Below are 23,832 nucleotides of genomic sequence, written 5' to 3'. Positions count from 1 at the left end.
AAAAAACTGAATATAGAAATACCATTTAACACTGGGAACTGTATCTAGTCACTTGTGATGCAGCATGATGGAGGATAATGTAAGAAAAAGAATGTACACATGTATGTGTGACTGGGTCACTTTGCCTTGCAGTAGAAAATTGACAGAACACTATAAATCAAATATAATGGAAAAAATAAAAGTCATTAAAAAAGAACTACCATATGACCCAACAATTTCACTCTTAGGAACATATCCAGAAAAAAAAAAAAAAACTCTAATTTGAAGAGATATTCACCCCAGTGTTCACTGCAGTATTATTTACAAGAGCCAAGACATGGAAGCAATGCAAATGTCCACCAACAGAGAAATGGATAAGGAAAATGTGGTACATATCTACAGTGGAATACTACTCAGACATAAAAATGAATGAAATAATGCCATTGGCAGCAACATGGAGGGACCTAGACATTATCATACTGAGTGAAGTAAGTCAGAAAAGAAGACAAATATCATACGATATCATTTATGTGTGGAATCCAATAAAACATAACACAAAAGAACTTATTTAAAAAACAGTAACTGGGGAGTTCCCATTGTGGCTCAGTGGAAACAAATCTGACTTGCATCCATGAGGATGCAAGTTTGATCCCTGGCCCCTCTCAGAGGGTCAGGGAACTGGAACTGTGGTGAGCTGTTTTGTAGGTCACCGCCATGGCTCAAATCTGACATAGCTGTGGCTGTGGTCTAGGCTGGCAGCTACAGCTCTGATTTTATCCCTAACCTGGAAAACTCCATATGTCATGTGTGTGGCCCTAAATAATTAAACAAACAAACAAAAAAAAACTCAGAGATTTCAAATCCAATCTTATGGTTATCATAAGTGAAACCACTAGGTGGAAGGAAGGAACTGGGAGAGAGGAAGTCACATATACACACTATTGAATAAAATAGATGATTAACCAGAACCTTCTGCATAGCACATGAAAGTCTAATCAATAGTTTGTGACCACCTATACAGGAAAAATGATGGATGTATGTATATGTATGACTCATTCACTTTGCCGCACACCAGAAACTAATACAACATGGTAAATCAACTATAATCCAATATTTTTTTTTTTTAGAAAAAGAAAACATTTGGATTACCTCAAGGAAAGTACTGAGTACAATTTCTACTATTTTGGTGTATACAAATCCAGCACTATTGATTTCTTTTTTTTTTCTTTTTCTTTTTTTTGGATTTTTTGGGGGTCCACCTATAGCATACGGAGGTTCCCAGGGTAGGGGTTGAATCAGAGCTGTAACTACCAGCCTATGCCACAGCCACAGCAAAGCCAGATCCAAGCCACATCTGTGACCTATGCCACAGTTCATAGAAATGCTGGATCCTTAACTTACTGAGAGAGGCCAGGGATTGAACCCATGCCTTCATGGATGCTAGTCAGTTTCATTTCTGCTGATCTATGACCGGAAATCCTTTTTTTTTTTTAAATTTTTAGAATGAATTGTGTCCCCTTCAAAATTCATAAGTTGAAATCCTATTCCCTAACATCTCAGAATGTGACATATTTGGAGAGACATTTGTTAAAGAGGTAATTAAGATAAAATGATGTCGTTAGAGTGGGCTCAGATACTATAGGACTGGTGCCTCCATAAAAGGAATAGATTACAACCCAGACTTACACCAAAGGAAGACCACATAAAACACAGGGAAAAGATGCCAAGCCATGCAGAGAGGCCTCAGAAGAAACCAAACCTGTCAATACCTTGGTCTTCAAATTTTTAGCATCCAGAATTTTGAGAAAATAAATTATCGTGGCTTAAGCCACTCAATATGCGGTACTCTGTTACAACAGCCCTAGCGAACTAAGAAGACTTTTTCTTTCTTTTTTTTTTTTGGCCTTTTTAGGGCCATACCTGAGGCATATGGAAGTTCAGGCTAGGGGTCAAATCAGAGTTGCAGCTGCCAGGCTACATCACAGGCACAGCAACGCCACATCCAATCCATGTCTGTTACCTACACCACAGCTCATGGCAACACCAGATCCTTAACCCATTGAGTGGGACCAAGGATCAAACCCAGTCCTCATCGATACTCATCAGGTTTTTTACTACTGAGCTACAACAAAAAGTCCCAAGGCAGTAGTTTTGATAATTTTTCTGGTGATAACTGAAAAATATATGGTACTAGAGGTCTCAGCTTTTTAATCCACAACAAAGGCTTTCCACATGTCTTCCATTCTGGCTAGAAAATTCATTTTCCAAACATGAAGGTCTCTGATTTCTGGATTATCCAGAGAATATAAACTTGGGAACTTTCCATAATGTCTAGCTTGTTTGAGAAATAAGACCTAGAACTCAACTAGTAAGAGATTGGGGTGTAAAAGTCAACACAAGAACAAAATGACAAGGGAACAATGATTTAAAGGACATAAAGAATTCTGTAACCTAAAGGCATTTGAAGATTCAGTCCCATGAATTATGTGGGAAATATGAGAGAGCCATCTTCCTGTCAAGCCTGCACTTTGCCATTTTTCATGGGCAGCCTTTTTCCTTAGAAACCTCATGGAAGGAGGCAGCTGATCATAGAGTGGGATCCAAATTCTCCTGAGTTCCCTGGCCATAATGGCCTCTCTTAATTTCCATCAACTGATGAGCTGGCATACACATTTTTATCATTTCTTTTTTAATAAATTTCAAGATGCTAGCTGATGTACATGTGGTAGACTGTCGTGGTCATGGAAGGGAACGAGCACAAATCATCCACCTCCAGTTCTGACTGATGGGAATTAATGACCTCATTTCAAAGATTAGGAACCTGCTCTTTCTCTTGCCTACACTTCTTACCACAGGCTTGGGAAAAGGGGTCTTGCCGTCATGGCCAAGAGTCTTAGGCTCTTCCATCCAAAGTCCCAGGCCAAGGCTTAGACAAAGGCCAAGACTGCAGCTGGAGGTACAGCTGCATGTCTAGCTCAAGCTCCCAAAGATGCCCAAGTCCCCACAAAGGCTCCACAATAGAGGTGTTTATCTGCCACTGTGAGGACAGAAGCAATGGTGTGATCCCTGGGCTGCTGTCAATATGGGGCTGGTGTCCTCCTGTGCTATTTGTACAAATAAACCTGTGGGAGGATCTGTCCAAAAAAAATGAGGAAACAAATCCAAAGAAGTGAAGTGACTTGTCCAAAGTCATGAGCAGGGAAGTGGTAACAGAACTCAAACTCAGAGTTGATCAATGGGAAACCCCAACTGCAAAGCCAAACACTATGGGGAGAAGTGGGCACTGTCTGAGGCCACACCTTAACCTGCATGAGGATATCACTAAGGACCACCATGCCCTTACCCAGAGCCTTTCTTTGGCTTCCATTCTGGAAGAGTTCTCAACCAGATGAGCCAATGGTCTGACCAGATCAACACTTTTGCCCTCGAGAGACAGCATGTTTTTCTGACTAGACAGTGGGATGGGGGTGCCTGGGTGGTCTGTTTCTCTGACCAAGGTCTGTGTTGGGATCAGTTGTGACCCATGGTTACACTGAGACAGGCTTGTGGTAAGAGAATCCAGGCTTAATTCCCAATAAACCATGCACAGAGAGGAGCCAAACTTTTACCTCTGGACTCTACTTGATTAGGCTGTAAGGAGGGGCCCTGAGTGGTTAATTAGCATCAAAGGAAAGGAGCCTGGAGGTTCCCCAGCAAGATCTCCCTTGAGCCTTGTTGAAAAGCAAAGATGGGACCTCATCCCTCTGAGGAAGATTCTGCAGTGATGGTGGCTCAGAAACTTTCCTGACACATCATTATGAGTGAGTTGTCCTGGTTTTCCTCCTGTGCTGCTCTCAGGGAGCCACATTATTATTTAATTCTAGAAAGATGAAAGAGGATACCATAATTCCAAGGCTTTGCCTCCTCTCATCTGAGGCCAATCCTCAAGGCAGCACTGAAGGAAGCTACTGAATAACCAGTTTTAGAGGGAGAGGCTTTTTTTTAATGATTTTTATTTTTTCCATTAAAGCTGGTTGACAGTTTTCTGTCAATTTTCTACTGTACAGGAAATTGACCTGGTCACAGAGATATAAATACATTCTTTTTCTCACATTATCCTCCATCATGTTCCATCATAAGTGACTAGATATAGTTCCCAGTGCTGTACAACAGGAACTCATTTCTTACCCATTCCAAGGGCAATACATTACATCTCTTAACCCCAGATTCCCAGTCAATCCAACTCATGGGAGGGGACATTTAAAGCAATTCTACCATGGCTCTTTTCCCTTGTTATTCCCTGGATAATTTTATCCTTGATGCATACAATTCAGTTCCCCTATTCCTTTTGTTCTCTTAATGAAAAACCTTTGTGATAGTACCTACCTTATCTAAAGCAGAAGTTCTAGGCATCTTCTGTGCATTTAGCATCACCTGGGGAGATTTAAAATAATCTAGATCCCGAGGACCACACCCCACAGCAATTGAATCAGAATCTTTGAGATGCCACCCTGGTATCTGTAGTTTTAAGACTCAAAAGATATTCCAATCACCAGCCAAGTTTAAAAACCACTGATTTCTTCAGAGGACCCCAGTTGTCCTGAAATTTGTTAGAGCCAATGTAGTGATTTTAGGGTTCAGAAAATTAATAACCTTCCCCTCTCTCCTAGGTATGTTTTCAGATATCATAAGAGATTTTTTTTAAGTTTGTAATGCAATATTATTTAATGCTGAGGAATTCCATTGTGGCTCAGCATGTTAAGGATCTGGCATTGTCACTGCCGTGGCTCAGGTTGCTGCTGTAGCACAGGTTCGATCCCTGGCCTGGAAATGTCCACATGCTGAAGGGGTCACTAAAGAGAAAAAAAAAATTGATGCTGAGAGATGACATAAAGAAGGCACTCTATTAAAAATATTTTAATTCTTTGTTTCTGATATTTCATTCTATTTTTCATGTTTTATTTCCTAAGGACACTGGTAACACATGAACACAGTCAAGATGTAAGATTCAAACCGAAAGTCCCTTCTGACTCCCACCCACCTGTTATATGTAGAAATATATTTTCACACCAGCAAATTTAAAGATTCATAACACTGAAATCACACTACATAAATATATTATCTTGCAACATGTATTTTCATCTAACAAGTTGTCTTGGAGATGCCTCAGTTCCAAGGCATTACTATACACTATTATTTTTAATTTTTCCTTAGTATTTTTGTTTGTTTTAGGGCCACATCTGTGGCATATGGAGGTTCCCAGGCTAGGAGTCCAATCGGAGATGCAGCTGCCCGTGTACACCACAGCCACAGCAACATGGGATCCAACTCGCATTTGTGACCTACACCACAGGTCACGGCAATGCCAGATACTCAACTGACTGAGCATGGCTGGAGATTGAACCCATGTGATCATGGACACTAGTTGGTTTTGATACTTCTGAGCCATAACAGAAACTCCTTCTACAGTATTTTAATAACATTTTATAATATGAAGCTACTACAATTTAGTTAACCATTTCTCTCTTCCTGGACATAAGAAAGTTTCTATTTTTTCTTCTATATTATAATTAATACTTATATAAACATCTACTCCATATACATTTTTCAAATGTACCCTGTGCCTTCTATACATAACAAGTGTTCATACCAAACTGCAGGGGGTGGGAAGTTTGTTTTTATATGGAATATTTGATAAATATCACTGTCCCTGCCACAACTGGAATATTTATCATTTTCTTATTGAGTTATTGGGATCCTTTGTATTGTACAGATATTATATGCATTATATTGCATTGATATATTATATAGATCAATATTTTCTCCAAGTCTTTTGCTTCTCTTTTAACTTGGTTCATGGAATTATTTATCACCTAGGTTTTCACTTTTAGGTAGTCAGATTTGTCAGTCTTTTCTTTTAGAGCTTCAGGGTTTATATTTTGTTGCAGAAGAGTTAATCCACCCCAAGATTACAAAAATATTCTATAATATCCATTTACAATTTTATAGGTTTTTGCCTTAGCTTTTAAATTCATCTGGAATTTATTTTTATATATGTGGTATATGGTAAAGAGCTAAATATATTGTCTGGAGTTCCCATTGAGGCTCAGCAGAAACAAATCCAACTAGGAATAATGAGGTTGCGGGTTCGATCCCTGGCCTTGTTCATTGGGTTAAGGATCCAGGGTTGCCATGAGCTGTGGTGTAGCTAGCAGACGTGGCTTGGATCTGGCATTGCTGGGGCTATGGAGTAGGCTAGAGGCTAGAGCTCTGATTAGACCCCTAGCCTGGGAACTTCCATATGCCATGGGTGCAGCTGTAAAAAACAAAAGACAAAATAAATAAACAAACATATTTCTTCCAACTGAATGTCATCCCACAATTTTTCTTTTCCACCAGATGCTAAAAGGCTAAATAGGAGTTCCCATTGTGGCTCAGAGTGTTAAGAACCTGACTAGTATCTATGAGCATGCCAGTTCAATCCCTGGACTCCCTCAGTGGGTTAAGGATCTGGCATTGCCACAAGCTGTGGCAAAGGTCATAGATGCAGCTCACATCTGGTGTTGCTGTGGCTGTGACATAGGCTGGCAGCTGCAGCTGATATTTGACCCCTAGCCTGGGAACTTCCACATGCTGTGGGTGCAGCCCTAAAAACAAGAAAACAGAACAAAATGCTAAATGGCAAAAAAAAAAAAAAAAAAAAAAAAAAGGCTAAATGTTTTTTCATGTAGGTCTGCTTCTGGATTCTAGTCGTATTCACTTAACAGATATCTACTGAGCACCGTACTATGTGTTACATGGGATTTTCAGCACTGGAGATACACATTCAGAGAGGACACAGTCACTGCCTTCAAAAGGACTCACAGCCTGGAGGGAAGTCTCCATCCACCAGGTGGGACAGAAGCAAATACAATGCAACATGATGTCAAGTGAGCAAAGTGCTGTAGGAGGCTACAGGAAGTATTTGCTTAGCTTATCTAAAAAGTCCAGAAAAACTTTACCAAAGAGATGTTATCTAAAGTAGGCCCTAAAAAATAAAGCAGAAGGTTTTGAAACAGAAAGGAGCAAGTATGAGAAGTACATTCCACTGGGAATGTTTCCTTTGGAGCTGTCCATGGGATAGTCCAGAGGAGTACAGAGGGATGTGCCTGCCTAGAGGTCAGGAAACAGCTCCTATTCCAGTACGTACAGTGTCTGTCACCATAGGAACATGCATGGTTGTTAAGATGTGTCAAAGCTCTATGAACAGAGCTCAGGAGGATGGAGAAGGGAATGGGAACCAGCAGGAAGATGGACAGATGGACACTTAGGACCTGGGGACATGTACACCATCATCATCATATTACTAATGTTAGTTGAGGGATAATTATATTCCAGGCAAGACTCCCTGGGCTACATCATAGGCCCTTGTTAGTTATCTATTTTACATTTACTAGTATGTACCTGTTAATCCCATCCTCCCAACTTATCCCTCCCCCTGCCATGGTTTCCCCTTTCATAACCCTAAGTCCAATCTAAAAAAAAAAGGATTGTTAGCCCAAATGTATAAAGAACTCTTAAGACCCAAGAATAAGAAAGCAAACAACCCAATTTTTAAAACGGAAAAAAAAATGAATAGACAACTCCCCAGAGAAGATATACATATGGAAAATAAACAAGCAAAAATGATGCTCAACATCATATGCTATCAGGAAGATGCAAATGAAAACCACAAGGAGATACCACTACACACCCACTAGAATGGGCAAAATCAAGAACTGTCAACACCGAGAGCTGAGGAAGACAGAGAGCAACAAGGAACTCTCATCCTTGGCTGGTGGGAATGCAAAATGGTATAGCCATTTGGGAGACAGTTAGGTGGTTTCACAGTTTCTTATAAAACTAAACATACCCTTAGCCAGCAATCATATCCCTTGCTATTTACCCAAAGCAGTTGGAATCTTATGTCCACACAAAGTATACATGGATGTTTATAGCAGCATTATTCATAAGAGCCAAAATCAGGAAGCCACAAAGATGTCCTTCAGCAGATGAATGGATAAATAAACTATGGGACATCCAAACAGTGGAATATGATTCAGCTACCAAAGGGAATGTGCTATAAAGTCATGAAAAAGAGGGAGAATTTTACATGCCTATCACAACTAAAAATGGCCAATCCAAAAATACAGTTAGATATATGATTCCAACTAAATGACATTCTAGAAAAGGCAAACTATGCAGACAGTACACAGATGAGTGGCTGCCAGGTCTTGGGGGGATGGAGGGAGGGGGTGACAGACAGCACAGAGGGTTTTTAGGGCAGTGAAACCATCTTATGAAACACTTCTCTGTGATTACAATGACTACACATTTAGCAAATACACAGAATGCACAACACCCAGAAAAAAGGCTAATATCACCTGGCCACTATGTGGAAAGTTACACCACATAAGCCTATTCACTGCAACAATGTATCACTCTGATGCAGGATGTTAACAACAGGAGAGACTGTGTATGTATACGGACAGGGAGGATATGAGAAACTTTGTTCCTTGTGATCAGTTTTGATGTGAACCTAGATTGCACTAAAAGAAAAGTGAGTTAATGAATAAAAAGTAGAAAAAAAAATAAACCCAAAAGTTGTCTTCACATACAGATGATGACAAGGTGGGTTAGTGAAGCTAAATAACTTGCCCATTTAATCATGGTGAAACTGGGATTCAAAAGAAAGAAATCTGGCTTAAGAAATTGAAACAACAAAATGTTTAAGAAAGGTAAACAGCAACAAAAAATGAGGCTCAGAAAGGGTGACTACTGCAAAAGATCACACAGCATGTAAGAGGCAGAGCCAGCATCTCACTCTATTCATCTGGCTCCAGAGCTTGTACCTTAATCCCTTGCCCCATCACATTACACCTGCACCTAGACACCATATCCAAGCAGACACAGATGCTCAGAGATATCAGAGGTCATCATCTCCCCATCCTGTCTACACACTGACACTCACAGGAGCACAAGCATGTCCAGACAGCACATACAGTGTACCAGCACACACACGTGCATTGTGCACATGGACCTGAATGAACACAGCTCCAATCCTGTGGCTTTGTGGCTCCAATGCCCTTCCCAGGTACAGAGGCTACACCCGTGGAGTCCAGACTCCAAGGCTCCTGGACACAGAGCTCAGGGAGGGCATCAGGAAGGCTCTCCCTCCTGGGAAGGCTGCAGGGATCCTCCCCCAGGGCTCTGGCTGGCTGGGGGCTGAGGGGAGGACACCCCCCTGGGGCTCCCTGCTGTCAGCAATTCCCACTGTGACAGAGAGAAGAACCAGCAGGGTCCTGAACTTAGAGCAGCACTTCACGTTGCCTCCTGCCTCAGAGATTCAGAGCCTGATCACAACCTGTCAGCAGGACCCCAGGCCTGGTCAGGACCCAGAATCTCCTCTGACAAGCCCACAGGTAGGCAGGCTGAGGGGTGTCTTTGGGAACAGAGCCTGGGTGTTAACTTCTTCCTGTGATCTTATCCTAACCCCATCTTCCCTCCTTCATCTCAAAAGCCAGGAAACATTGACCCTCCTCTAGTTTTTCCTCTCTCTCCTTTGAACCACAGATCCCACATTTTTGAAGAACCTACTCTGGGCGAAGCACTGGCTCCTGCCTTAAAGGTCACCACCCATATACTACAACCCACAGCCACACAGTTATCTCAGCCAGGAGATGGGTCAGCAAGGGAACAGGTGAACAAAAAAGTTAGGATAATGCAGGGGCTAAGAGCAAAATCACTAAAGCCATCAGAATCCACCCACCTACTTGTGTGGCCCTCAGAATTCACATCAATTGTTTTCCCTCATGTTCATTATCTGTAAAGCAGGGTCTGTAAAGACTAAAGGTTTCAGTGTATGTGAAGTTCCTAGAACAGTGTGTGGCATGTGTAAACACTGTGTGATTCTTAACTAGGACATGACTGGGATTGAGAATACACGTGGGAAGGGGCTGCAATGAAGTGGGGGTCTCAAGGTGGAGATACCTGGGTGAGGCAGTGGACACAAGAGACTGGCTTTCCACAACAATTCTACTATAAGCCCCTCTGGGAGAATCAGATGCATACCAACATATATTAAGACAGAGACAAGGCAATTATTCACAAAAAGGATTCCAGTGGGTATATTGTAAAAGTCCACTTGCCTTGACATCTACAATAACAGCAGCAAAGTAAAGCTTTACAGTTATAGGGGAGTGAAACCTCAAGAGGGAGGAGAGAGTTCAGAAAGGTGAGGAGGGAAAGACCATCATGAAAAGGGCCCTGAAGACCCCTGATCAGGACATCCCTGTCCAGCAGCCTGCACACCTGTCTTACTACTGGCAGTGGGAAGAGAGGAGACAAGGAGAATCTGGGTTTCAGAAAACCTGGGCTCAATATTTTAGCTTCCACCTCTAAGTAATATTCTATGATACTTGTTTTGGGCTTACTCACTTAGTATGATAATCTCTAGGTCCATCCATGTTGCTACAAATGATACAACTAAACTTATTTACAAAACAGAAACAGACTCACGAACTTTGAAAATAACCTCTGGTTACCAAGGAGGAAAGGAGAGAAGGATTGAGGGCTTGGGCTTGGCATGTGCCTACTGATGTATATGGAACAGGTGGTGAATAGGGACCTGCTGTACTGCACAGGGAACTCTACTCAATATTCTGTGATACCCAAGATGGGAAAAGAATCTAAAACAGAGTGGCTATGTGGATATGTATAAATGAATCACTATGATGTACAGCAGAAATTAACATCATGTTGTAAATAAACTATATTTCAAAATATTTTTAAAAATGAAAAAAATTTAAAAAGACTTAAAAACTGGGTAGTTCCAATTATGGCTCAGCAGGTGAAATACCCAGCCCCGTGTCTGTGAGGATGCAGGTTCAGTCCCTGGTATTACCTGGTGGGTTTAGGAGCCAGCATTGCAGCATTACAGCCAGCTACAGCATAGGTCACACATGTGGCTGGGATCCAGTGTTGCCCTGACTGTGGTGTAGGTTGCAGCTATTGCTCAGATTTGACCCCTAGCCCAGGAACTTCCAAATGCCCCAGGTGTGGCCATAAAAAAAAAAAAAAAAAAAAAAAAAAAAAAAAAAAAAAAAAAAAAAACCAGAAAGGAGCTTAGGAAAGATTCTAAGGTCACATACTGATGATGGGAAAGCAGACAGCCTTTGCTCAGAATCTGCCTGAGCTGAGGTCCAAAGATTTCACAGCTGTTCTGATCTGAAGGCAAGGAAGAGAGCAGAGCCTCTGGCCTACTGTGGTGAGAGGAGCAAAGGATGGAGGAGGAGCAGGTCAGCAAGGAGGTTTCAGGCTGTTGGTAGGCAGAGATCTTCTGCCTGCAAATGACATGCCAGCTTAGTTCTCTACACAAGATGATGGTCTGGGAGAGATGTTTGATCAAGTCATTTGAAACACACAATCTGAAATCAGGCATTCCTAGATTTGTGTCTCAGGTACACAGGCTGTGTGACCCTCTGAACTTCAGTCTCTTCATCTACAAAAAAAGAATAATAATGCTACTAACATAAGTGCTACTGTGAGGATTCCAGGAGACAAGTGCTGAGCACAGAATCTGTCCAGTGCATGTCCACTACATTTCCTTCACTGTAGTCACTTTTCAACTGCTCCTTCTCATTCATGGGAGCAGCATGTGAATGATGGATAATTTTGCAAAGTGTTTTACCCACTAAAAACATTGCTGCCCCATTGAGATGGTGCATTCTATGCTCCAAGTTTCTGTTCCTTGGTTTCAAGTCGGCTGGTAGTGAAGCGAAGGACTTTGCATATGTGGTTAGGAATCAGGGGAGGGAAAATTGATCTGAGATGATAAATGTCCAAAGAGTAGAAAATTCCAGTGGAGAAAGTAGAGAAGTATATAAATAGTCTCTCTTTCCTATCTATCAAGAAAGGGATCAAATACATTTTAAGGAGGCATAGTGTGATTTAAACAACTTGGAGAGGTACCAGTCCCTCTTAGTCCTTCCCAGCCACTGACTGATGACAAGCGCCATCATCTAAATGTCATTTCTACAGCTTATTGTACAAGCAACAAGAGTACAGAGCATTATAGAAACCATTACCAAATTCTCACTCAACTTTCTTGTTTTTTTTACTTTACCAGTAACACAAAATGTTTTATTACTAACCGTAATCACATTCCTTTACAAAGTCCTATACCATGTCAAAGTGTGTTAGCATGAAGTATCATATTTAAATAACAGGAGGATGGGGGAGGAATGTATAGAAATAAAAGTAAATTTAAGAACACACATAATCCAATCAAGCCATTACATTGCACTTTGGAAAGACATGAAAAGCATTTCCATTTTACTCTTACATTGACTGTGAATAAAAACTCTATGTTTCTTCTTAATCATCACCAAGTCTTGAAAAAGCAGCATCCTACCCCCACATAATATGGGTCATGCAAAACCAAGTGCATGGGAAGGAGAGGCTAAATATTTAGGAAGAGGTACAGACAGTTCATTTCTGAGTTCGAGTGCTCTCATTCGTGGACTCTGCATTTTCATGCCAAAATAAGTAACATCTGTCATGATCTGGCATCAGATAACATGAGTTTAACATGAGGGCAAAAATCAGGCATTCCAGGTAAGTGGAAATTGACTTTTAGACATGAGACTGCTCAACCAACGGCAGTCACAAGTCACTGAATTCTTTCCAGGTCTACCTCTGAAAAGTTATCAGAGACGGTCAATACAGCAGTGTGCTCATTATCTGTGAATATTAGGTCTGCAAACCTTCCAGGCTCTGCAATACTTTTTTTTTTGACAGTTTTTGTTGGTTTGTTTGCTTTTTTTTTTTTTTTTTTTTTTTTTTAGGGCTGTGCCCATATATGGAGGTTTCCAGGCTAGGGGTCTAATCAGAGCTGTTGCTGATGGCCTACACCACAGCCAAAGCAATGCCTCTTTGACTTACACCACAGCTCACAACACCCGATCCTGGACCCGCTGAGTGAGCCCAGGGAGTGAACCCTCAACCTCATGGTCTTTAGTCAGATCCATTTCTGCTGTGCCACGATGGGAACTCCGCTTTTGCATTTTTTTTTTTTTGGTAGGGCTGCACCTGTGGCACATGGAAGTTCCCAGGCTAGGGGTCAAATTGAAACTGCAGCTGCTGGCCTAAGCCACAGCCACAGAAATGCAGGATCCAAGCCACATAGGCAACCTGCACCGCAATTCACAACAACTTGGGATCCTTAACCCACTGAGCAAGGCAGAGATTGAATTCACACTTTCATGCATACTAGTTGGTTTTATAACCTGCTGAGCCACAACTGGAACTCCTTTTTTATAGTTTTATTAAAGTATAATTGATTTCATGCACACAATTTGCTGTGGTGTTGGTACATGGTAATATACAAATGTCATTTGAGTCTCCAATAACAGGAGTCGGCAGGCAGAAAGTTAAAACACCCCTATCTTAACTGATGGTACTTTGAGGGGAATAGACCTGCCCAGGCATAAGGAAATATACAGTGTTATCACTTTCAGCTAAATGGAAAGGAGGGTCCCTACTCTTTTGAGAAATGTCACATAGATCTGAGGAATGCCAAGTTCAGGACCCAGGAGGGTGGGATAGCCTTTCACCACCAGGGAAAACAAACTCCCAGAACTGACGCTACCAGACAAAGGGAAAGACATGGGGAAAGAGTCCAGAGTGAAATCAATACATTTCCCAAGAGTAGGATAAAGGATAATTGCCTCAGATTGGGGGTACCTACTAAAATTGTCTATGTTCCGGGAGTTCCCATTGTGGCTCAGCAGAAATGAATCCAGCTAGTATCCATGAAGATGCAAGTTCAAACCCTGGCCTCACTCAGTGGGTCAGAGATCCAGCATTGCCATGAGCTGTGGTGCAGGTCACAGATGCAGCTTGGATCTGGCATTGCTGTGAGCTGTGACATAGGCCAGGAGCTGTAGCTCCTGTTGGCCCCTAGCCTGAGAAGCTCCATATGTTGCAAATGCAGCCCTAAATTGCAAAACAAAAACAAAAACAAAAACAACTCTACATTCTTAGCTCCAACTCAGCTGTCCATCTCCAAGGATATACTGTGTGCTGCCACAGAAACCTCTCCTGAATGCAAAATATTTACATACACAAACATCCATTTCAACACTCTTGTGATGGGAGGAAAAAGTTTTATGGATAAATGACCCCATTTCTGAATATAAGATGTGTATACATCCAGGCAGAGAAAAAAAAACTTTAAAATATGTCCACATCTCTAGTTCTATGGGCAGTGGAATTTTGGGGAATATTCACCTTTTCATTATAAAATTAATAAAGAAACATGAGTCCCTTAGTTTTTAAAAGTTAAATATAGAAGGAAATCCCCCATCCCTCCTCCCTCCCTCTCACTTCAGGAGACAAGGACACCACAGAAACAACACACCACACAAATACAGCATAGAAAGGGGACATCTTTCTGGACAAATGAGATTATTCTATATCCATTGTTCTGCAACTTGTTTTTGTCACTTATAATATCACAGACAGTAGTGTAACAGGGATGGCATAGCCAAGCGAGGAATCACTCCTGCTCTGCTATCAGATGGCCTGAACTCAAATACCAGCTCTGCTACTAAGTTGTTTAATTTTGCTAAACTCATTTTTTTAATCTGTAAAATAGTGATATGATGGTGCCTATCTCTTAGTATTTGGAGACAATAAAATGATAAAAGACATGTAAAGACTTAGCTCAGTGTGTCTATTGAGTAAATAAATATTTACTAGCATTACTCATTTAAACTCTTTAGAGTGTGTGATATGAAGTAAGGCTAATTCACTATAAATTATTTTAATAATTAAACTATTTTTGGATATTTAGGTTGCATTATCTGTGGTTGTTTCATTCATCTGTGGGTTGTTTTGTTCATTTGTGGATATTTGGGTTGCATTATCTGTGGGTTGCTTTGTTCATTTGTTTGCATTGTTTTATGTGGTATGATAACGAATGCTGCAAAAAATCTGTGTATATAATTTTGTGCTACACATATATGATTGTTTTTAAAGGGCAGATTTCTATAAGTGAATTATTGAATAAGGAGAGGCAGGTTTCAGATCTGATGGAAACTATCAAAAGGTCTATTTTGATAACCTCCTCACTACCAGAGTATGTGAGGGTCTTTTTCTCCTTGGATATTAAAAAAAAATTACAGCCACTCCAATGAATGATAATTGTACTTAAGTCTAAATTATATTTTCAATCACCAATGAGGTTGAAAATCTTATATGTTTTCTTTGGCGAATGTGTTATAGATATTTTCTTGGAGTCTAGAGTTTCTATTTTACCTTTTCTTAGGGTCTCTATTGGTCTAATTTTCACATTAAAGCATTTTGTCTTTCATGGAACCTGCATTTTATTTCTTTGCTTGGAATGGCATCCCCAATCTGAGACCATAACAAATGTTCCCTTTATTTTAGGCTAGTATATTTTATGGTTTGGATTGTTTACATTTAGATAATTGATTGGTATGAGTTTTATTTCTATGTTCAGGTTACAGAGAAATCTAGCCTTATTTTTCTAAATGTTCAGCCAGTGTCATAAATGTCACTCCTTTCATAGTTCATCATTTCTCTCTTGCTATGAAATAAATATTACATATTCTATACATATCTAGATATATATACATACATAAATATAGGTACATTAAATTCTTTATGTAGATCCATTGATTTATTTTTCTCTGTGTGTACAATTACCTTATTGTTTTCCATTATTATGTGCTTTGATTTTCCATTAGAAAAGTCATCTCTTATTAGTCCAGTATTTTCAAAATGATCTTGCGTTTCCTTGGCCTTTTATTCATGTAGATGACTTTGAGAAGGACCTCTCAAGGCCCATTGAGTTCCCTTAGTGTGTTATTGTAGATGACGTGAATTTGATTAAATTGAGAATTGACTTTTTGTCCAGATTTGTTGAGATATGATTGACATGTAACACTGTGTAAATTTAAGGTGTCCAATGTGATGATTTGACACACATTAACTGCAAAATGATTGCCACAGTAGAGTTAGTTAACACCTCCATCACCTCACACCATTATCTCTGTGGAAGTGTGTGTGGTGAAAACATCTAAGATCTACTCTCTTATAAAGAATGGTGGTCACCAGGATGGGAATTGGGGGACCTGGAAAAATGTTGTTTAAGAGCACAAAAGTGCAAACATTAGTTCAATAAGTGCTGTAGATCACTTATTGTGATTATAGACAAAAACACTAAATTAGATATGCACGTCAAAAGTAGCTAAGAGACAAGACCCTACTTATTCCCACTGCAAAGAAAGAAATGACTATTACCTGAGGTGACAGAGGCATTAGCTAATGTTCTGCTGGTAATTATAGTGCAATATAAATATGTATCAAATCAACATGTTGTTCACTTTAATTTACACAATGTTATATGTCAATGACATCTCATAAAAATATTTTATTTTTATTTTTTATTTTTTGTCTTTTCTAGGGCTTCATCTGCTGCACATGGAGGTTTCCAGTCTAGGGGTCTAATCAGAGCTATAGCAGCTTTCCTATGCCAGAGCCACAGCAATGCGGGATCTGAGCTGTGTCTGTGTCCTACACCAGAGCTCAAGGCAACACGGGATCCTTAACCCACTGAGCATGGCCAGGGATCAAGCTGCAACCTCATGACTCCTAGTCAGATTCATTAACCACTAAGCCATGATGGAAACTCCTCAAAATGCATTTTAAATGAAAATGTGAATAATCTACTCTTTTATTAAAATTCAAATATATAATATAGTGTTGTTAACTGTAGTCACCATGCACCATTATGGAACCCTAGAACTTGCACATCTTATTAATTGGAAGTTTGTACCTTTGACCCAGACTGACATCTCCCCATTTCCTCACTCTTCAGCCCCTGGCCATGACCATTCTACTCTCTGTTTCCAGGAATTTGTCTTTTTTAGATTCAATCATGAGAAAGAAGGAAAGCCTACCATGTATGACAACATGAATGCACCTTAAAAGCACTGTGCTAAGTTAAATAAGTCAGACAGAGGAATACAAATACTGTATGATATCATGCACCTGTGGAGACTAAGAACAGACATTTGAAATACTGAATCTTCCATTTTTGGAGTATAGTATTTCCACTTATTCTGATCATCATTTCTATTCTGTTATAGTCCTGTAACAGAAGTTATTCTCACCTATTTGTCCCTCCTTCTCAGGTTGATTCCTAATTCTATTTTAGACTTTCATCCCATTGCCAATTGAAACTTTTATATATGTTTCTAATACATGCAAAGTATCAATAATTGTATACTTACCTTGTATCTAGACATCAGTGAAATCTTCATAGGTTTGTAAAGATTTCACGTTTCTCTTGGATTTTCTAGATGGAAAATCCAATCACTTTTTTAAGTGTCAGTTTCATTTTATCTGATATCTATGCCTCCTTTTCATTCATTTTGCTTCTTCAATGGCTTAGACTACCATCTGAGCAATGTGACACAATAGTAGTAACTGAGGCCATCTCTGCTCCTCTTTCCATGGTATTGGTGGGGATGGGACTCTTATATTCAAAGGGTTATAATCCATATTATTAGAATATTCAAAATTAGAAATATAAAGTTTTTAATCAGTAGAAGTATGTATTTAAAGGAATAAACTCATACCATAGGCTATTCCCTGGAGGACAGTAGACCCTTGAAGAATATGGGGATAAGAAACACGAAACCTTCTGGCAGTCAAAAATTCCCACTTAAATTCACAGTCAGCCCTCCAAATCCACTATTTCTGCATTCACAGATTCAACCAACTCAGAGATGAAGTAGTACTGTACTATATATTTATTGAAGAAATCTACATATCAGTGGATCTGAATGTTTCACACCTGTGTTGTTCAGTGGTTAATTCCATTCCTATTTTGAGTGGTATTCCTCAACCAAACACTTAGGCTTCAAGTGTCCAGATCACTGTTAACCAAATGAAATGCTTAAATAAATATCAAGCAGGTTTGCTCTTAAGCCATAAGAAAGTAACATGTGAACTCCCTGGGACCAAAGAGAATTGATTACATCAATATTACTTATGTCCCATGCCCAGGACCACATGCACCATCACCTCTGGATTTATGAGTAGGAGAGGATCATGGTGAGAGGACCTCATTCATGCAGACCCACTGTATAAAAGCATCCTGATTCAAGGCATGACTCAGCAGCCCCTTCCCCAAGACAAGACAGGAGCAAAAAGGAAGAGGGGGGCCAGGGTATCAGTCAAGAAGTAACCTCAAAAGAATCTTTAGAAAGAGTATTGAGAAAAACTCAGAAAAATTAGGCAACTGAGAATTTCCTAACAACATCTAGGAAAATTTAGTATCTCATGTAGGGAGCATCTTGGAATTGTTGAAAATTACACTTGTTGGATTTTACCCCCTGATCTCTGTACTTTCCTGAAATAATATCCTAACAATGAGCAATGGGCTTCTTTTTTTATAGGCTGGAAGGGAGAGAAAAAGTCAGGTCAAACTGCCCTTCACATCTCTCCCAGAGCTCCTCCAAAGGCTCTCCAGAAGTCAATGACATGGAGACAAAGAACTACAGCAGCAGCATGTCAGACTTTATCCTTCTGGGCCTCTCTTCCAACCCTCAGCTTCAGAAACCGCTCTTTGCTGTCTTCCTCATCATGTACCTGGTCACCCTGGTGGGCAATGTACTCATCATCCTGGCCATCCACTCTGATGCCCGGCTCCACACCCCTATGTACTTTTTCCTCAGAACCTGTCCTTCATGGACATCTGCTTCACCACAGTCATTGTGCCCAAGATGCTGGTGACCTTACTCTCAGAGACAAAGTCCATCTCCTATGTGGGCTGCCTGGTCCAGATGTACTTCTTCATGGCTTTGGGAACACTGACAGCTACCTGCTGGCCTCTACGGCTATAGACAGGCTGGTGGCCATCTGTAACCCCCTCCATTATGACATGGCTATGAGCCCACAGCACTGCCTCCTCCTGCTGCTAGGTTCCTGCACCATCTCTCACCTGCACTCCATGCTGTATGTGATACTCATGTCCCGCCTGTCCTTCTGTGCCTCCCATATCATCAAGCACTTCTTTTGTGATACCCAGCCGGTGCTAAAGCTGTCCTGCTCTGAACATCCTCCAGCCAGATGGTGGTCATGACTGAGACCCTGGCTGTCATTGCAACCCCTTTCCTCTGCATTCTCTTCTCCTACCTGAGAAACATCATCACATTGCTCAGAGTCCCCTCTGTAGGCGGAAAGTGGAAGGCCTTCTCTACCTGTGGCTCCCACCTCTCTGTGGTAGTTCTGTTCTATGGAGTATCATCTATGTCTATTTTAGACCTCTGTCCATGTACTCAGTGGTCAAGGACCGGGTGGCCACAGTTATGTACACGACAGTGACACCCATGTTGAACCCTTTCATCTACAGCCTGAGAAACAAAGATATGAAGAGGGGTTTCAGGAAACTAAGGGAAGAATTCACTCATAGAAAGAACATGATAGAATTTCACAATTGGAGGTGACCTAAGAGGTGATCAGATTATTCTTCCTTCCTATGCATTTTCACATGGAACCCAAAGAGGTGATAAGAGGGGTGTTGAACCCCAGTGAGAGCACTGACCTTGCAGCAGGATCATTTGGTCTCCACAGTGACCTTGACTGGATATATGATCATTCCCAGGCTAATTACTTCTAGGAATACAGATTTCAGAAGAAAAGTTTCTGCCACCCAAATAGTGGGAAAAAATATATCCAAACAACTCTTCCATAAATTTGACAATGGTCAATACTTAAGGAACTAGAGAATCCTGTTCATTTTTGTAAGATGTTACATGTGCTCCATAGAGTATAAGGAAAGGCTTGTTAAATATTTCCTAAGCATGAATTGAATTTTGACAGATGAAAGTTAAAAGGACAAGGAAATAGAGTGTTTCAATTGTGGAAACCATCCAAGCAAGTAAAAGAATTGAACACTGTAATGTGTGTGATAGACAGTGAAAAGCCCCGTGGGTCTTCTTCAATTTGAGGTCAGGGAGAATAGGTTGTGGCAGGTGGGAACAGGAGAATCTGTAAAACAGATTTACTTCCCCAACACCAAAGTGTCATCACAGTGTGAATTCACAGGACTCAATACCTTTTCCCTTCCTTCTTAACTCTTTTCTCTGTGTGGCCAGTGTCCTTACTGAAATATTCATTATGTCCTGGATAAGCAACTTGTTTCAGTCAAGATAAGCAGGCAGAAACTGAAGTTGAATACAAGTCTTTCGGCCTTAAAGATAAAATGAGAGAGAAGGCCTCATTGGGGTGCAGGGGAAATGAATCTGACTAGTACTCATGAGGATGTGAATTCGATCCCTAGCCTTGCTCAGTGGGTTAAAGGTTCTTTCACTGCCATGACCTGTGGTGTAGGTCACAGATGCAGCTTGGATGCTGCATTTCTGTGGCTGTGGTGTGGTCTGGCAGCTGAGGCTCCACTTTGAACCCTATCCTGGGAACTTCCATATGCTGTGACTATGGCTCTAAAAAGCAAAAATAATAATAACAATAACAATAATAATAATAGCTGTATAACAACCTAATGGAACACAGGGATGTCTCATGCCCAACATCAAAGACCTTGCCATTGCTCTCACTATGTCCACCTCCAATTTTCAAGAAGCCATCAGCATCCAGGAAACACCCTCCTTTTGCAAAAGCCTTTTTATTTGCACAGGCATGCCTGGCTTTTACCACTATCTCCCACCAATCACTCAGTTTGGGGGAGGTAGCCTGGAAGATATCTAGCTGTTCCACTTCCTCTATTTATGTGCCAGGTTTTTCATGCTCAGCCAAGTACATAAATCACATTAGAATATGAACATTTGGAGTTCCTGTCGTGGCGCAGTGGTTAACGAATCCGACTAGGAACCATGAGGTTGTGGGTTTGGTCCCTGCCCTTGCTCAGTGGGTTAAGGATCCGGCATTGCCATGAGCTGTGGTGTAGGTTGCAGATGCAGCTCGGAACCCGCATTGCTGTGGCTCTGGCATAGGCTGGCAGCTACAGCTCCGATTCGATTTGACCCCTAGCCTGGGAAACTCCATATGCCGCGGGAGCGGCCCAAGAAATAGCAAAAAGACCAAAAAAAAAAAAAAAAGAATATGAACATTGCATAGAATATATTAAATAAATAAATTCACTAATGATAGCTTCCATAATTTATAAAGTTCATTGTCTCAGGAAACCTAAGTTTTTTTTTAGTTCAAACCTCCCTCTGCCATTAGTACCAGAGTCCTCTTTCTCAAGAACACATAGTTGTTAAGAAATTGAGATCCTTTACTTAAGAACTTACAGATGTTCCAAAAAATTCAAATAAAGAGAAATATTTAATTAGTGACCACACAGCAACACATTTGAGTGAAAGATTAGCCCTAAACTTCTCAGTCAGAACTTGATGTTGTCTTTTTCAGACTATGAGGCAATTCCCATAAGATGTCCTGCTGCCGTCCAGGAGTGAGGACATTGGGGCAGGTAGTGTTTGGAGACTTTCATAAAAGGTTTGCTATCCAAACAAAGCAGCCCAGATATTAACCTTGGAAGTTGATAATAAGCACTGGTAAGAAGTCCCATTTGAAAGTAGATATAATCAGAGGAAAGATCCAAGCAGACCTTCTGAACACCTTGCCAGGTTAGGCAAATTGCTTCCGTAGAGTCCAAGGGAACCAGGAATCTTCTTCACAGTCCTTCTTACACCATACAGACACCTGGGAGGCTGGCTAACTCCAACAGTGGAATAATACTGCTGTAATCACATTCTTGGATGAGAATATTGTGAAGGGAAATGGATTGGGGTCCTTCTGCTATAGGTCCACAGATATGCAAATGTTGACAATTTTTGTAATATTGAACTAAGAAAAAGCTAGTTCTTTGAACCTATTCTACCTGTTGATTGGAGTAAATGACATGAATAAGGAGGCTTCTGTGAAAGCTGAGGAGTGCCTAGGGAAGTGGGCTGAGTATTTCTGACACTTAAGAACCTGATAAAGAGGTATTAACCAAGAAGACTGAAAAGATGTAGTCATATAAGCCAAAAATACAAGTTTCAAGAGGCAGCAGCTATTAATCCACATCAAAATATGGTGAAACTTTAAGCAAAATAAGCCTGGAAGATTTTCCATCAGCTTTAATGACAAGGAGGCCATTGGTAATGAGGTTTTAGGTCATGAGACTTTAATGACAAGGTGACATTGATAATGAGGTTACAATGGAGGAATGTAAAAGGAACAAGACTGTAGTAGTTTAAGGAATCATTTGTGATTCTGTACATTAACAATTAACAATCTGAAAAGTAGAAATAGAACTACCATTTGATCCAGCAATCCAACTCCTGGGCATCTATCCAGAGAAAACCATGACTTGAAAAGACACACGTACTCCAATGGTCACTGCAGCACTATTGGCAATAGCCAAGACATGGAAACAACCTAAATGTCCACTGACAGAGGAGTGGATCAAGAAGATGTGGTACATATACACAATGGAATATTACTCAGCCATTAAAAGGAATGAAATACCAGCATTTTTAGCAACATGGATGGAACTAGATATTATCATGCTGAATGAAGTCAATCAGACAATGAGACACCAACATCAAATGCTTTCACTGACATGTGGAATATGCAACTTCTTTGCAGAACAGATACTGACTCATAGACATTGAAAAACGTATGATTTCCAAAGGAGACAGTTTTGGGGTTGGGGGATGTGCTGGGGTTGTGGGATGGAAATAATATTGGATTGTGATGATTTTTATACAATTATAAATGTAATAAATTCATTGAGTAATTAAAAAAACACAATCCTGTCAGTAGCATCCAAAGAATAAATAATTTAGGAATAAACCTACCCAAGAAGGTAAAAGACTTATCTACTGAAAACAAAAAATATTGGATAAAAAATTAAAGCAGACCCAAATACATGGAAAGGCTTAATGAATAGGAAGATTATACATTATTAAAATGTACCTAATATACAAAGTCATCCACAGATTAAATGCAATTTCTAGAAAATGCTTGAATCCCAACTGTCTTTTTAAAAGAAATAGACAAATCCTAAAATTCATATAGAATTATTAAGGACCCAAAATGTCAAAAACCATCTTGAGAATAAAAAACAAAGCTGGAGGTTTCAAACCTCATATTTTGAAAATATATTACAAAGCCACAGTAATCAAAAGAGTATGGTATTGGCATAAAGACCAATGGAACAAGAGCAAGAACCCAGAAATAAAACTAAATGTATACCATCAACTAATTTTCTTTTTTTTTTCGCTTTTTAGGGCCGCACCTGTGGCACATTTCCCTGGGTAGGAGTCACATCAGAGCTACAGCTGCCAGCCTACACCACAGACACAGCAACACCAGAGATTGCAGAAGAGTCTGCAAACTACACTACCGCTCACAGCAAGAACAGAGATCAAACACACACCTTCATGGGTACTAGTTGGGTTTGTTAGCACTGAGCCATTATGGGAACTCTTTCACTGAACTAATTTTCAAAGGCATTAAGAAATACAATCAAGCATTCCCCAGTGGCCTAGCCAGTTAAGGATCCAGCATTGTCACTGATGTGGCTCAGATTACTGCTATGGCGCAGGTTTGATCCCTGGCCCAGGAACATCTACAGCCAGAAGGACAAATATTGTATGACTCCATTAATGTGAATTAGCTGAAAGAAGCACATTCATAGTAACAGAAAGTAGAATGCTTGTCCTTAGGGGTGGGGGAGGAGAGGCAATGGGGAATTGCTGTTCATCTGGTAAAGAGTTTGTCATATAACATGAAAAAAAGTTCTAGACACTTGCT

The 23,832-nt window shown here is 40.4% G+C and overlaps 2 pseudogenes; one reads left to right on the top strand and one right to left on the bottom strand.

The window, feature by feature from the left end:
* LOC100620597 overlaps window positions 1-23,832 on the bottom strand; it is a 124,327-nt pseudogene that overhangs the window by 35,872 nt on the left and 64,623 nt on the right.
* Window positions 18,136-20,271, top strand: LOC110258958 (annotated as a pseudogene).

This window comes from Sus scrofa, unplaced genomic scaffold (genome assembly GCF_000003025.6).
Source record: "Sus scrofa isolate TJ Tabasco breed Duroc unplaced genomic scaffold, Sscrofa11.1 Contig59, whole genome shotgun sequence".
NCBI classification, from domain to species: Eukaryota; Metazoa; Chordata; class Mammalia; order Artiodactyla; family Suidae; genus Sus; species Sus scrofa.
Note: the sequence above shows the minus strand (reverse complement) of the source record. Positions and strands in the feature narration are given on the sequence as shown.